This window comes from Gorilla gorilla, chromosome 3 (assembly GCF_029281585.2).
Source record: "Gorilla gorilla gorilla isolate KB3781 chromosome 3, NHGRI_mGorGor1-v2.1_pri, whole genome shotgun sequence".
Classification (NCBI taxonomy): domain Eukaryota; kingdom Metazoa; phylum Chordata; class Mammalia; order Primates; family Hominidae; genus Gorilla; species Gorilla gorilla.
The window spans coordinates 212149714-212166273 of record NC_073227.2 but is presented as its reverse complement, the minus strand read 5'-3'; the positions used below and the strand labels follow the sequence as shown (position 1 = coordinate 212166273).

General features: G+C 51.3%; 1 long non-coding RNA gene across 1 annotated transcript; it reads right to left on the bottom strand.

Annotated features, from left to right (window-relative positions):
• Window positions 1-613: 613 nt before the first annotated feature.
• LOC134758390 (uncharacterized) lies at window positions 614-14517 on the bottom strand. Its single transcript, XR_010133573.1, has 13 exons — window positions 14019-14517; window positions 13693-13925; window positions 11501-11558; window positions 11175-11407; window positions 8874-8931; window positions 8548-8780; window positions 5771-5828; window positions 5445-5677; window positions 3969-4026; window positions 3643-3875; window positions 1291-1348; window positions 965-1197; window positions 614-895 (listed from the first exon to the last, which is right to left on the bottom strand). It is a non-coding gene; the product is annotated as an uncharacterized lncRNA (long non-coding RNA).
• Window positions 14518-16560: the final 2043 nt, after the last annotated feature.

Here is a 16560-nt window from a genome sequence, read left to right as displayed (position 1 = left end):
TCGCTGTCACCCCTCTGGAATCCACATATGCGAAAATACCAAATATTAGTTGGGCATAGTGGCAAGCACCTGTAGTCTCAACCACGTGGGAGGTTGAGAAGGGAGGATCGCTTCAGCCTGGAAGGTTGAGGCTGCACTCAGCTGCGATAGCACTACCACCCTCCAGCCTTCGACAACAGAGGGAGACCCTGTCTCAGAAAAAAAAAAAACAAAATAAAACAGGTTAGAAATTGTAATGAGGTCTGTTGGGCAAAATTCCATATAAGCATAGTATAAATTAATAAAGCAAATCGTGATAAATTAGTACGATTGACTTTCTGGAGTTTCTGACAATAAAAGTAAGGAAAATGCAGAACACAAAGACAGAGAGTAAAAAGAGAAATTAGGAAAGCATTCTACATGTTTAATAGGAAGACACTGGCCGTGTTCGTGCAGCGGCAGTATGTCGTGACATGACATACTTTGGAGAGAAGTTAACAGATGAGGAAGTTGATGAAAATCATCAGAGAAGCAAAATACTGCTAGCGACACTCAAGGAAACCACGAAATTTCCATAACTTATGTCAGCAAAGTGGGAATATTGTACAGTGTGTGTTGAAGTTCCAATACAACATTGTTTATCTGCCGTTTGTTTGTTTGTAAGGAATGTATATACTAAAAGTTCTTCTTGCTGTCAAAAGAATATGTGTGAATAAGTCATTTTAACTTATTCTTCTGTTTTTCTTTTATCTTCCTGCCATCATCCCACAGCCTTACTTTAGAAATTTTTTCTTTAGAAAATTGAACAAGTGCCCCTTGTGGTGGCACATACCTCGAGGATGGGAGGCAGGGGTGGAAGGGTCACTTGAGGCCATTAGTTTGACACCAGCCTGGCCAACAAAGTGAGACCCCATGTCTGCAAAACAATTTAAAAATTAGCCAAGTATCGTCATGTATACCTACAGTCCCAGCTACCTCAACTTACGGAGAAAGTTCAGGGCCTGGAGAGAAGGCTGGGAGGCAGGAGCTGGGTCTAAAGAGGCCATTGTAACGATGGAGCTGTGCCTGTGGAGGCTGTTGTGAGGCAGTAGGCTCATCTGCGGAGACTGCCGTGAGGTAGGGTATGGGCCTAAATAGGCCATTGTGAGTCATGAGCTTGGTCTGTAGAGGCTGACTGGAGAGAGTTCTGGGCCTGGCGAGGCTGCCGGGAGGTAGGAGCTGGGCCAAAAGATTTAAGCACATTTACGTTTATTAGGCACTTCATTTCCATTATTACACTGGAATATATAAGAAAATAATTATAGAACTCACCATAATGTAGAATCAGTGGGCGTGTTAAGCTTGTTTTCCTGAAACTGGATGGTCCCACCTGAGCGTGATGGGAGAAAGTGACAGATCAATAGGTATTAGATTCTCATAAGAACAGCGCAACCTAGATCCCTCACATGCACGGTTCACAACAGGGTGCGTTCTCCTATGAGAATCTAATGCTGCTGCTCATCTGAGAAGGTGGAGCTCAGGCGGGAATGTGAGCAAAGGGGAGTGGCTGTAAATACAGACGAAGCTTCCCTCACTCCCTCACTCGACACCACTCACCTGCTGTGTGGCTCCTTACGGCTCCATGGCTCAGGGGTTGGGGACCCCCGCTCAAGTGCATCGAAAGCGACCCTTCCCACACCAGTCTTCATAGTAGTCAAGGGCAGCAACCACTTAGCCCCCAAGGCATGTGCCTCAGCTGGCATTTCATCACAATCAACAGTAAGTGGTAGCTTGAGTCACTGTGAGGTCACTTCCTGGAAATCACCCTAACCCTGGGCCCTGACCCTAAAACCCTAACCCTGGGCCATGACCCTAAAACCCTAACCCTGCGTCCTGACCCTAAAACCCTAACCCTGGGCCCTGAGCCTAAAACCCTAACCCTGGGCCCTGACCCTGAAAACCAAACCCAGGGCCCAGGCCCTGACCCTAAAACCCTAACCCTGGGCCCTGACCCTGAAAACCTAACCCTGGGCCCAGGCCCTGACCCTAAAACCCTAACCCTGGGCCCTGGCCCTAACCCTAAAACCCTAACCCTGGGCCCTGGCCCCGAGCCTAAAACCCTAACCCTAGGCCCTGGCCCTGAGCCTAAAACCCTAACCCTGGGCCCTGGACCTGACCCTAAAACCCTAACCCTGGGCCCTGGCCCTGAGCCTAAAACCCTAACCCTGGGCCCTGGCCCTGACCCTAAAACCCTAACCCTGGGCCCTGGCCCTAAAACCCTAACCCTGGGCCATGACCCTAAAACCCTAACCCTGGGTCCTGACCCTAAAACCCTAACCCTGGGCCCTGACCCTAAAACCCTAACCCAGGGCCCTGACCCTAAAAACCTAACCCTGGGCCCAGGCCCTGACCCTAAAACCCTAACCCTGGGCCCTGGCCCTGACCCTAAAACCCTAACCCTGGGCCCTGGCCCCGACCCTAAAACCCTAACCCTGGGCCCTGGCCCTGACCCTAAAACCCTAACCCTGGGCACTGGCCCTGACCCTAAAACCCTAACCCTGGGCCCTGGACCTGACCCTAAATCCCTAACCCTGGGCCCTGGCACTGATCCTAAAACCCTAACCCTGGGCCCTGGCCCTGAGCCTAAAACCCTAACCCTGGGCCCTGGCCCTGACCCTAAAACCCTAACCCTGGGCCCTGGCCCTGACCCTAAAACCCTAACCCTGGGCCCTGGCCCTGAGCCTAAAACCCAAACCCTGGGCCCTGGCCCTGAGCCTAAAACCCTAACCCTGGGCCCTGACCCTAAAACAACCCTAACTTTGGGCCCTGGCCCTGACCCTAAAAAACCCCTAGCCCTGGGCCCTGGCCCTGACCCTAAAACAACCCTAACCCTGGGCCCGGGCCCTGGCCCTGACCCTAAAACAACCCTAACCCTGGGCCCTGGCCCAAATTGTAATGAGGTCTGTTGGGCAAAATTCCATGTAAGCATAGTATAAATTAATAAAGCAAATCGTGATAAATTAGTACGATTGACTTTCTGGAGTTTCTGACAATAAAAGTAAGGAAAATGCAGAACACAAAGACAGAGAGTAAAAAGAGAAATTAGGAAAGCATTCTACATGTTTAATAGGAAGACACTGGCCGTGTTCGTGCAGCGGCAGTATGTCGTGACATGACATACTTTGGAGAGAAGTTAACAGATGAGGAAGTTGATAAAAATCATCAGAGAAGCAAAATACTGCTAGCGACACTCAAGGAAACCACGAAATTTCCATAACTTATGTCAGCAAAGTGGGAATATTGTACAGTGTGTGTTGAAGTTCCTATACAACATTGTTTATCTGCCGTTTGTTTGTTTGTAAGGAATGTATATACTAAAAGTTCTTCTTGCTGTCAAAAGAATATGTGTGAATAAGTCATTTTAACTTATTCTTCTGTTTTTCTTTTATCTTCCTGCCATCATCCCACAGCCTTACTTTGGAAATTTTTTCTTTAGAAAATTGAACAAGTGCTCCTTGTGGTGGCACATACCTCGAGGATGGGAGGCAGGGGTGGAAGGGTCACTTGAGGCCATTAGTTTGACAGCAGCCTGGCCAACAAAGTGAGACCCCATGTCTGCAAAACAATTTAAAAATTAGCCAAGTATCATCATGTATACCTACAGTCCCAGCTACCTCAACTTACGGAGAAAGTTCAGGGCCTGGAGAGAAGGCTGGGAGGCAGGAGCTGGGTCTAAAGAGGCCATTGTAACGATGGAGCTGTGCCTGTGGAGGCTGTTGTGAGGCAGTAGGCTCATCTGCGGAGACTGCCGTGAGGTAGGGTATGGGCCTCAATAGGCCATTGTGAGTCATGAGCTTGGTCTGTAGAGGCTGACTGGAGAGAGTTCTGGGCCTGGCGAGGCTGCCGGGAGGTAGGAGCTGGGCCAAAAGATTTAAGCACATTTACGTTTATTAGGCACTTCATTTCCATTATTACACTGGAATATATAATAAAATAATTATAGAACTCACCATAATGTAGAATCAGTGGGCGTGTTAAGCTTGTTTTCCTGAAACTGGATGGTCCCACCTGAGCGTGATGGGAGAAAGTGACAGATCAATAGGTATTAGATTCTCATAAGAACAGCGCAACCTAGATCCCTCACATGCACGGTTCACAACAGGGTGCGTTCTCCTATGAGAATCTAATGCTGCTGCTCATCTGAGAAGGTGGAGCTCAGGCGGGAATGTGAGCAAAGGGGAGTGGCTGTAAATACAGACGAAGCTTCCCTCACTCCCTCACTCGACACCACTCACCTGCTGTGTGGCTCCTTACGGCTCCATGGCTCAGGGGTTGGGGACCCCCGCTCAAGTGCATCGAAAGCGACCCTTCCCACACCAGTCTTCATAGTAGTCAAGGGCAGCAACCACTTAGCCCCCAAGGCATGTGACTCAGCTGGCATTTCATCACAATCAACAGTAAGTGGTAGCTTGAGTCACTGTGAGGTCACTTCCTGGAAATCACCCTAACCCTGGGCCCTGACCCTAAAACCCTAACCCTGGGCCATGACCCTAAAACCCTAACCCTGGGTCCTGACCCTAAAACCCTAACCCTGGGCCCTGACCCTAAAACAACCCTAACTTTGGGCCCTGGCCCTGACCCTAAAACACCCCTAGCCCTGGGCCCTGGCCCTGACCCTAAAACAACCCTAACCCTGGGCCCGGGCCCTGGCCCTGACCCTAAAACAACCCTAACCCTGGGCCCTGGCCCAAATTGTAATGAGGTCTGTTGGGCAAAATTCCATGTAAGCATAGTATAAATTAATAAAGCAAATCGTGATAAATTAGTACGATTGACTTTCTGGAGTTTCTGACAATAAAAGTAAGGAAAATGCAGAACACAAAGACAGAGAGTAAAAAGAGAAATTAGGAAAGCATTCTACATGTTTAATAGGAAGACACTGGCCGTGTTCGTGCAGCGGCAGTATGTCGTGACATGACATACTTTGGAGAGAAGTTAACAGATGAGGAAGTTGATAAAAATCATCAGAGAAGCAAAATACTGCTAGCGACACTCAAGGAAACCACGAAATTTCCATAACTTATGTCAGCAAAGTGGGAATATTGTACAGTGTGTGTTGAAGTTCCTATACAACATTGTTTATCTGCCGTTTGTTTGTTTGTAAGGAATGTATATACTAAAAGTTCTTCTTGCTGTCAAAAGAATATGTGTGAATAAGTCATTTTAACTTATTCTTCTGTTTTTCTTTTATCTTCCTGCCATCATCCCACAGCCTTACTTTAGAAATTTTTTCTTTAGAAAATTGAACAATTGCCCCTTGTGGTGGCACATACCTCGAGGATGGGAGGCAGGGGTGGAAGGGTCACTTGAGGCCATTAGTTTGACACCAGCCTGGCCAACAAAGTGAGACCCCATGTCTGCAAAACAATTTAAAAATTAGCCAAGTATCGTCATGTATACCTACAGTCCCAGCTACCTCAACTTACGGAGAAAGTTCAGGGCCTGGAGAGAAGGCTGGGCGGCAGGAGCTGGGTCTAAAGAGGCCATTGTAACGATGGAGCTGTGCCTGTGGAGGCTGTTGTGAGGCAGTAGGCTCATCTGCGGAGACTGCCGTGAGGTAGGGTATGGGCCTAAATAGGCCATTGTGAGTCATGAGCTTGGTCTGTAGAGGCTGACTGGAGAGAGTTCTGGGCCTGGCGAGGCTGCCGGGAGGTAGGAGCTGGGCCAAAAGATTTAAGCACATTTACGTTTATTAGGCACTTCATTTCCATTATTACACTGGAATATATAATAAAATAATTATAGAACTCACCATAATGTAGAATCAGTGGGCGTGTTAAGCTTGTTTTCCTGAAACTGGATGGTCCCACCTGAGCGTGATGGGAGAAAGTGACAGATCAATAGGTATTAGATTCTCATAAGAACAGCGCAACCTAGATCCCTCACATGCACGGTTCACAATAGGGTGCGTTCTCCTATGAGAATCTAATGCTGCTGCTCATCTGAGAAGGTGGAGCTCAGGCGGGAATGTGAGCAAAGGGGAGTGGCTGTAAATACAGACGAAGCTTCCCTCACTCCCTCACTCGACACCACTCACCTGCTGTGTGGCTCCTTACGGCTCCATGGCTCAGGGGTTGGGGACCCCCGCTCAAGTGCATCGAAAGCGACCCTTCCCACACCAGTCTTCATAGTAGTCAAGGGCAGCAACCACTTAGCCCCCAAGGCATGTGCCTCAGCTGGCATTTCATCACAATCAACAGTAAGTGGTAGGTTGAGTCACTGTGAGGTCACTTCCTGGAAATCACCCTAACCCTGGGCCCTGACCCTAAAACCCTAACCCTGGGCCATGACCCTAAAACCCTAACCCTGGGTCCTGACCCTGACCCTAAAACCCTAACCCTGGGCCATGACCCTAAAACCCTAACCCTGGGTCCTGACCCTAAAACCCTAACCCTGGGCCCTGACCCTAATACCCTAAGCCTGGGCCCTGACCCTAAAAACCTAACCCTGGGCCCAGGCCCTGACCCTAAAACCCTAACCCTGGGCCCTGGCCCTGAACCTAAAACCCTAACCCTGGGCCCAGGCCCTGACCCTAAAACCCTAACCCTGGGCCCAGGCCCTGACCCTAAAACCCTAACCGTGGGCAGTGGCCCTAACCCTAAAACCCTAACCCTGGGCCCTGGACCTGACCCTAAAACCCTAACCCTGGGCCCTGGCACTGATCCTAAAACCCTAACCCTGGGCCCTGGCCCTGAGCCTAAAACCCTAACCCTGGGCCCAGGCCCCGAGCCAAAAACCCTAACCCTGGGCCCTGGCCCCGAGCCTAAAACCCTAACCCTGGGCCCTGGCCCTGACCCTAAAACCCTAACCCTGGGCCCTGGCCCTGAGCCTAAAACCCTAACCCTGGGCCCTGGCCCTGACCCTAAAACCCTAACCCTGGGCCCTGGCCCTAAAACCCTAACCCTGGGCCATGACCCTAAAACCCTAACCCTGGGTCCTGACCCTAAAACCCTAACCCTGGGCCCTGACCCTAAAACCCTAACCCAGGGCCCTGACCCTAAAAACCTAACCCTGGGCCCAGGCCCTGACCCTAAAACCCTAACCCTGGGCTCTGGCCCTGACCCTAAAACCCTAACCCTGGGCCCTGGCCCTGACCCTAAAACCCTAACCCTGGGCCCAGGCCCTGACCCTAAAACCCTAACCCTGGGCACTGGCCCTAACCCTAAAACCCTAACCCTGGGCCCTGGCCCTAAAACCCTAACCCTGGGCCATGACCCTAAAACCCTAACCCTGGGTCCTGACCCTAAAACCCTAACCCTTGGCCCTGACCCTAAAACCCTAACCCTGGGCCCTGACCCTAAAAACCTAACCCTGGCCCAGGCCCTGACCCTAAAACCCTAACCCTGGGCCCTGGCCCTGACCCTAAAACCCTAACCCTAGGCGCTGGCCCTGACCCTAAAACCCTAACCCTGGGCCCAGTCCCTGACCCTAAAACCCTAACCCTGGGCACTGGCCCTAACCCTAAATCCCTAACCCTGGGCCCTGGACCTGACCCTAAAACCCTAACCCTGGGCCCTGGCACTGATCCTAAAACCCTAACCCTGGGCCCTCGCCCTGAGCCTAAAACTCTAACCCTGGGCCCTGGCCCTGACGCTAAAACCCTAACCCTGGGCCCTGGCCCTGAGCCTAAAACCCTAACCCTGGGCCCTGACCCTAAAACAACCCTAACTTTGGGCCCTGGCCCTGACCCTAAAACACCCCTAGCCCTGGGCCCTGGCCCTGACCCTAAAACAACCCTAACCCTGGGCCCGGGCCCTGACCCTAAAACAACCCTAACCCTGGGCCCTGGCCCAAATTGTAATGAGGTCTGTTGGGCAAAATTCCATATAAGCATAGTATAAATTAATAAAGCAAATCGTGATAAATTAGTACGATTGACTTTCTGGAGTTTCTGACAATAAAAGTAAGGAAAATGCAGAACACAAAGACAGAGAGTAAAAAGAGAAATTAGGAAAGCATTCTACATGTTTAATAGGAAGACACTGGCCGTGTTCGTGCAGCGGCAGTATGTCGTGACATGACATACTTTGGAGAGAAGTTAACAGATGAGGAAGTTGATAAAAATCATCAGAGAAGCAAAATACTGCTAGCGACACTCAAGGAAACCACGAAATTTCCATAACTTATGTCAGCAAAGTGGGAATATTGTACAGTGTGTGTTGAAGTTCCTATACAACATTGTTTATCTGCCGTTTGTTTGTTTGTAAGGAATGTATATACTAAAAGTTCTTCTTGCTGTCAAAAGAATATGTGTGAATAAGTCATTTTAACTTATTCTTCTGTTTTTCTTTTATCTTCCTGCCATCATCCCACAGCCTTACTTTGGAAATTTTTTCTTTAGAAAATTGAACAAGTGCTCCTTGTGGTGGCACATACCTCGAGGATGGGAGGCAGGGGTGGAAGGGTCACTTGAGGCCATTAGTTTGACACCAGCCTGGCCAACAAAGTGAGACCCCATGTCTGCAAAACAATTTAAAAATTAGCCAAGTATCGTCATGTATACCTACAGTCCCAGCTACCTCAACTTACGGAGAAAGTTCAGGGCCTGGAGAGAAGGCTGGGAGGCAGGAGCTGGGTCTAAAGAGGCCATTGTAACGATGGAGCTGTGCCTGTGGAGGCTGTTGTGAGGCAGTAGGCTCATCTGCGGAGACTGCCGTGAGGTAGGGTATGGGCCTAAATAGGCCATTGTGAGTCATGAGCTTGGTCTGTAGAGGCTGACTGGAGAGAGTTCTGGGCCTGGCGAGGCTGCCGGGAGGTAGGAGCTGGGCCAAAAGATTTAAGCACATTTACGTTTATTAGGCACTTCATTTCCATTATTACACTGGAATATATAAGAAAATAATTATAGAACTCACCATAATGTAGAATCAGTGGGCGTGTTAAGCTTGTTTTCCTGAAACTGGATGGTCCCACCTGAGCGTGATGGGAGAAAGTGACAGATCAATAGGTATTAGATTCTCATAAGAACAGCGCAACCTAGATCCCTCACATGCACGGTTCACAACAGGGTGCATTCTCCTATGAGAATCTAATGCTGCTGCTCATCTGAGAAGGTGGAGCTCAGGCGGGAATGTGAGCAAAGGGGAGTGGCTGTAAATACAGACGAAGCTTCCCTCACTCCCTCACTCGACACCACTCACCTGCTGTGTGGCTCCTTACGGCTCCATGGCTCAGGGGTTGGGGACCCCCGCTCCAGTGCATCCAAAGCGACCCTTCCCACACCAGTCTTCATAGTAGTCAAGGGCAGCAACCACTTAGCCCCCAAGGCATGTGCCTCAGCTGGCATTTCATCACAATCAACAGTAAGTGGTAGCTTGAGTCACTGTGAGGTCACTTCCTGGAAATCACCCTAACCCTGGGCCCTGACCCTAAAACCCTAACCCTGGGCCATGACCCTAAAACCCTAACCCTGGGTCCTGACCCTAAAACCCTAACCCTGGGCTCTGACCCTAAAACCCTAAGCCTGGGCCCTGACCCTAAAACCCTAACCCTGGGCCCTGACCCTGAAAACCTAACCCTGGGCCCAGGCCCTGACTCTAAAACCCTAACCCTGGGCCCTGACGCTGAAAACCTAACCCTGGGCCCAGGCCATGACCCTAAAACCCTAACCCTGGGCCCTGGCCCTGAGCCTAAAACCCTAGCCCTGGGCCCTGGCCCTGACCCTAAAGCCCTAACCCTGGGTCCTGGCCCTAAAACCCTAACCCTGGGCCATGACCCTAAAACCCTAACCCTGGGTCCTGACCCTAAAACCCTAACCCTGGGCCCTGACCCTAAAACCCTAAGCCTGGGCCCTGACCCTAAAAACCTAACCCTGGGCCCAGGCCATGACCCTAAAACCCTAACCCTGGGCCCTGGCCCTGAACCTAAAACCCTAACCCTGGGCCCAGGCCCTGACCCTAAAACCCTAACCCTGGGCCCAGGCCCTGACCCTAAAACCCTAACCGTGGGCAGTGGCCCTAACCCTAAAACCCTAACCCTGGGCCCTGGACCTGACCCTAAAACCCTAACCCTGGGACCTGGCCCTGATCCTAAAACCCTAACCCTGGGCCCTGGCCCTGAGCCTAAAACCCTAACCCTGGGCCCTGGCCCTGACCCTAAAACCCTAACCCTGGGCCCTGGCCCTGAGCCTAAAACCCTAACCCTGGGCCCTGGCCCTGAGCCTAAATCCCTAACCCTGGGCCCTGGCCCTGACCCTAAAACCCTAACCCTGGGTCATGACCCTAAAACCCTAACCCTGGGTCCTGACCCTAAAACCCTAACCCTGGGCCCTGACCCTAAAACAACCCTAACTTTGGGCCCTGGCCCTGACCCTAAAACACCCCTAGCCCTGGGCCCTGGCCCTGACCCTAAAACAACCCTAACCCTGGGCCCGGGCCCTGGCCCTGACCCTAAAACAACCCTAACCCTGGGCCCTGGCCCAAATTGTAATGAGGTCTGTTGGGCAAAATTCCATGTAAGCATTGTATAAATTAATAAAGCAAATCGTGATAAATTAGTACGATTGACTTTCTGGAGTTTCTGACAATAAAAGTAAGGAAAATGCAGAACACAAAGACAGAGAGTAAAAAGAGAAATTAGGAAAGCATTCTACATGTTTAATAGGAAGACACTGGCCGTGTTCGTGCAGCGGCAGTATGTCGTGACATGACATACTTTGGAGAGAAGTTAACAGATGAGGAGGTTGATAAAAATCATCAGAGAAGCAAAATACTGCTAGCGACACTCAAGGAAACCACGAAATTTCCATAACTTATGTCAGCAAAGTGGGAATATTGTACAGTGTGTGTTGAAGTTCCTATACAACATTGTTTATCTGCCGTTTGTTTGTTTGTAAGGAATGTATATACTAAAAGTTCTTCTTGCTGTCAAAAGAATATGTGTGAATAAGTCATTTTAACTTATTCTTCTGTTTTTCTTTTATCTTCCTGCCATCATCCCACAGCCTTACTTTGGAAATTTTTTCTTTAGAAAATTGAACAAGTGCCCCTTGTGGTGGCACATACCTCGAGGATGGGAGGCAGGGGTGGAAGGGTCACTTGAGGCCATTAGTTTGACACCAGCCTGGCCAACAAAGTGAGACCCCATGTCTGCAAAACAATTTAAAAATTAGCCAAGTATCGTCATGTATACCTACAGTCCCAGCTACCTCAACTTACGGAGAAAGTTCAGGGCCTGGAGAGAAGGCTGGGAGGCAGGAGCTGGGTCTAAAGAGGCCATTGTAACGATGGAGCTGTGCCTGTGGAGGCTGTTGTGAGGCAGTAGGCTCATCTGCGGAGACTGCCGTGAGGTAGGGTATGGGCCTAAATAGGCCATTGTGAGTCATGAGCTTGGTCTGTAGAGGCTGACTGGAGAGAGTTCTGGGCCTGGCGAGGCTGCCGGGAGGTAGGAGCTGGGCCAAAAGATTTAAGCACATTTACGTTTATTAGGCACTTCATTTCCATTATTACACTGGAATATATAAGAAAATAATTATAGAACTCACCATAATGTAGAATCAGTGGGCGTGTTAAGCTTGTTTTCCTGAAACTGGATGGTCCCACCTGAGCGTGATGGGAGAAAGTGACAGATCAATAGGTATTAGATTCTCATAAGAACAGCGCAACCTAGATCCCTCACATGCACGGTTCACAACAGGGTGCGTTCTCCTATGAGAATCTAATGCTGCTGCTCATCTGAGAAGGTGGAGCTCAGGCGGGAATGTGAGCAAAGGGGAGTGGCTGTAAATACAGACGAAGCTTCCCTCACTCCCTCACTCGACACCACTCACCTGCTGTGTGGCTCCTTACGGCTCCATGGCTCAGGGGTTGGGGACCCCCGCTCAAGTGCATCCAAAGCGACCCTACCCACACCAGTCTTCATAGTAGTCAAGGGCAGCAACCACTTAGCCCCCAAGGCATGTGCCTCAGCTGGCATTTCATCACAATCAACAGTAAGTGGTAGCTTGAGTCACTGTGAGGTCACTTCCTGGAAATCACCCTAACCCTGGGCCCTGACCCTAAAACCCTAACCCTGGGCCATGACCCTAAAACCCTAACCCTGGGTCCTGACCCTAAAACCCTAACCCTGGGCCCTGAGCCTAAAACCCTAACCCTGGGCCCTGACCCTGAAACCCTAACCCTGGGCCCAGGCCCTGACCCTGAAAACCTAACCCTGGGCCCAGGCCCTGACCCTAAAACCCTAACCCTGGGCCCTGGCCCTAACCCTAAAACCCTAACCCTGGGCCCTGGCCCCGAGCCTAAAACCCTAACCCTAGGCCCTGGCCCTGAGCCTAAAACCCTAACCCTGGGCCCTGGCCCTGACCCTAAAACCCTAAGCCTGGGCCCTGGCCCTAAAACCCTAACCCTGGGCCATGACCCTAAAACGCTAACCCTGGGTCCTGACCCTAAAACCCTAACCCTTGGCCCTGACCCTAAAACCCTAACCCTGGGCCCTGACCCTAAAAACCTAACCCTGGCCCAGGCCCTGACCCTAAAACCCTAACCCTGGGCCCTGGCCCTGACCCTAAAACCCTAACCCTAGGCGCTGGCCCTGACCCTAAAACCCTAACCCTGGGCCCAGTCCCTGACCCTAAAACCCTAACCCTAGGCACTGGCCCTAACCCTAAAACCCTAACCCTGGGCCCTGGACCTGACCCTAAAACCCTAACCCTGGGCCCTGGCACTGATCCTAAAACCCTAACCCTGGGCCCTCGCCCTGAGCCTAAAACTCTAACCCTGGGCCCTGGCCCTGACGCTAAAACCCTAACCCTGGGCCCTGGCCCTGAGCCTAAAACCCTAACCCTGGGCCCTGACCCTAAAACAACCCTAACTTTGGGCCCTGGCCCTGACCCTAAAACACCCCTAGCCCTGGGCCCTGGCCCTGACCCTAAAACAACCGTAACCCTGGGCCCGGGCCCTGGCCCTGACCCTAAAACAACCCTAACCCTGGGCCCTGGCCCAAATTGTAATGAGGTCTGTTGGGCAAAATTCCATATAAGCATAGTATAAATTAATAAAGCAAATCGTGATAAATTAGTACGATTGACTTTCTGGAGTTTCTGACAATAAAAGTAAGGAAAATGCAGAACACAAAGACAGAGAGTAAAAAGAGAAATTAGGAAAGCATTCTACATGTTTAATAGGAAGACACTGGCCGTGTTCGTGCAGCGGCAGTATGTCGTGACATGACATACTTTGGAGAGAAGTTAACAGATGAGGAAGTTGATAAAAATCATCAGAGAAGCAAAATACTGCTAGCGACACTCAAGGAAACCACGAAATTTCCATAACTTATGTCAGCAAAGTGGGAATATTGTACAGTGTGTGTTGAAGTTCCTATACAACATTGTTTATCTGCCGTTTGTTTGTTTGTAAGGAATGTATATACTAAAAGTTCTTCTTGCTGTCAAAAGAATATGTGTGAATAAGTCATTTTAACTTATTCTTCTGTTTTTCTTTTATCTTCCTGCCATCATCCCACAGCCTTACTTTGGAAATTTTTTCTTTAGAAAATTGAACAAGTGCCCCTTGTGGTGGCACATACCTCGAGGATGGGAGGCAGGGGTGGAAGGGTCACTTGAGGCCATTAGTTTGACACCAGCCTGGCCAACAAAGTGAGACCCCATGTCTGCAAAACAATTTAAAAATTAGCCAAGTATCGTCATGTATACCTACAGTCCCAGCTACCTCAACTTACGGAGAAAGTTCAGGGCCTGGAGAGAAGGCTGGGAGGCAGGAGCTGGGTCTAAAGAGGCCATTGTAACGATGGAGCTGTGCCTGTGGAGGCTGTTGTGAGGCAGTAGGCTCATCTGCGGAGACTGCCGTGAGGTAGGGTATGGGCCTAAATAGGCCATTGTGAGTCATGAGCTTGGTCTGTAGAGGCTGACTGGAGAGAGTTCTGGGCCTGGCGAGGCTGCCGGGAGGTAGGAGCTGGGCCAAAAGATTTAAGCACATTTACGTTTATTAGGCACTTCATTTCCATTATTACACTGGAATATATAAGAAAATAATTATAGAACTCACCATAATGTAGAATCAGTGGGCGTGTTAAGCTTGTTTTCCTGAAACTGGATGGTCCCACCTGAGCGTGATGGGAGAAAGTGACAGATCAATAGGTATTAGATTCTCATAAGAACAGCGCAACCTAGATCCCTCACATGCACGGTTCACAACAGGGTGCGTTCTCCTATGAGAATCTAATGCTGCTGCTCATCTGAGAAGGTGGAGCTCAGGCGGGAATGTGAGCAAAGGGGAGTGGCTGTAAATACAGACGAAGCTTCCCTCACTCCCTCACTCGACACCACTCACCTGCTGTGTGGCTCCTTACGGCTCCATGGCTCAGGGGTTGGGGACCCCCGCTCAAGTGCATCGAAAGCGACCCTTCCCACACCAGTCTTCATAGTAGTCAAGGGCAGCAACCACTTAGCCCCCAAGGCATGTGCCTCAGCTGGCATTTCATCACAATCAACAGTAAGTGGTAGCTTGAGTCACTGTGAGGTCACTTCCTGGAAATCACCCTAACCCTGGGCCCTTACCCTAAAACCCTAACCCTGGGCCATGACCCTAAAACCCTAACCCTGGGTCCTGACACTAAAACCCTAACCATGGGCCCTGACCCTAAAACCCTAACCCTGGGCCCTGACCCTGAAAACCTAACCCTGGGCCCAGGCCCTGACCCTGAAAACCTAACCCTGGGCCCAGGCCCTGACCCTAAAACCCTAACCCTGGGCCCTGGCCATAACCCTAAAACCCTAACCCTGGGCCCTGGCCCTGAGCCTAAAACCCTAACCCTGGGCCCTGGCACAGACCATAAAACAACCCTAAACCTGCGCCTGGCCCTGACCCTAAAAAAAACCTAACCCTGGGCCATGGCCCTGAGCCTAAAACCCAAACCCTGGGCCCTGGCCCTGAGGCTAAAACCCTAACTCTGGGCCCTGACCCTAAAACAACCCTAACCCTGGGCCCTGGCCCTGACCCTATAACAACCCTAAACCTGGCCCTGGCCCTGACCCTAAAACAACCCTAACCCTGGGCCCTGGACCTGACCCTAAAACAACACTAACCCTGGGCCCTGGCCCTGACCCTAAAACAACCGTAATCCTGGGCCCTGACCCTGACTCTAAAACACTAACCCTAGGACTTGGCCCTGAGCCTAAAACCCTAACCCTGGGCCCCGGCCCTGAGCCGAAAACACTAACCCTGGTCCCTGGCCGTGAGCCTAAAACCCAAACCCTGGGCCCTGGCCCTGAGCCTAAAACCCTAACCCTGGGCCCTGGCCCTTACCCTAAAACCCTAACCCTGGGACCTGGCCATTACCCTAAAACCCTAACCGTGGTCCCTGACCCTAAAACAACCCTACCCTGGGCCCTGACCCTAAAACAACCCCAACCCTTGGCCCTGACCCTAAAACAACCCTAACCCTGGGCCCTGACCCTAAAACAACACTAACCCTGGGCCCTCACCCTAAAACAAACCTAACCCTGGGCCCTGACCCTTAAACAACCCTAACCCAGGGCCCTGACCATAAAACAACCCTAACCCTGAGCCCTGACCCTAAAACAACCCTAACTCTGGGCCCTGACCTTAAAACAAGCCTAACCCTGTGCTCTGACCCTAAAACAACCCTAACCCTGGGCCCTGATCGTGAAACAACACTAACCCTGGGCCCTGACCCTAAAACAACCCTAACCCTGGGCCCTGACTCTAAAACAACCCTAACCCTGGGCCCTGAGCCTAAAACCCTAACCCTGGGCCCTGGCCCTGAGCCTAAAACCCTATCCCTGGGCCCTGGCCCTGAGCCTAAAACCCTAACCCTGGGCCCTGGCCCTGAGCCTAAAACCCTAACCCTGGGCCCTGGCCCTGAGCCTAAAACCCTAACCTTGGGCTCTGGCCCTGAGCCTGAAACCCCAACCCAGGGCCCTGGCCCTGAGCCTAAACCCTAACCATGGGCCCTGGCCCTGAGCCTAAAACCCTAACCCTGGGCCCTAAACCTAAAACAACCATAAAACAGGGCCATGACCCTAAAACAACCCTAACCCTGGGCCCTGACCCTAAAACAACCCTAACCCTGGGCCCGGACCCTAAAACAACCCTAACCCTGGGCACTGACCCTGAAACAACCCTAACCCTGGGCCCTGACCCTAAAACAACCATAATCCTGGGCCCTGGCCCTGACCCTAAAACAACCCTAACCCTGGGCCCTGGCCCTGACCCTAAAACAACCCTAACGCTGGGCCCTGGCCCTGACCCTAAAACAACCCTACCCCTGGGCCCTGGCCCTGACCCTAAAACAACCCTAACCCTGGGCACTGCCCTGACCCTAAAACAACCCTAACCCTGGGCCCTCACCCTGAAACAACCCTAACCCTGGGCCCTGACCCTTAAACAACCCTAACCCTGGGCCCTGACCCTGAAACAACCCTAACACTGGCCCCTGACCCTGAAACAACCCTAACCCTGGGCCCTGACCCTGAAACAACCCTAACCCTGGGCCCTGACTCTGAAACAAACCTAACCCAGAGCCCTGACCCTGAAACAACCCTAACCCTGGGCCCTGGCCCTGACC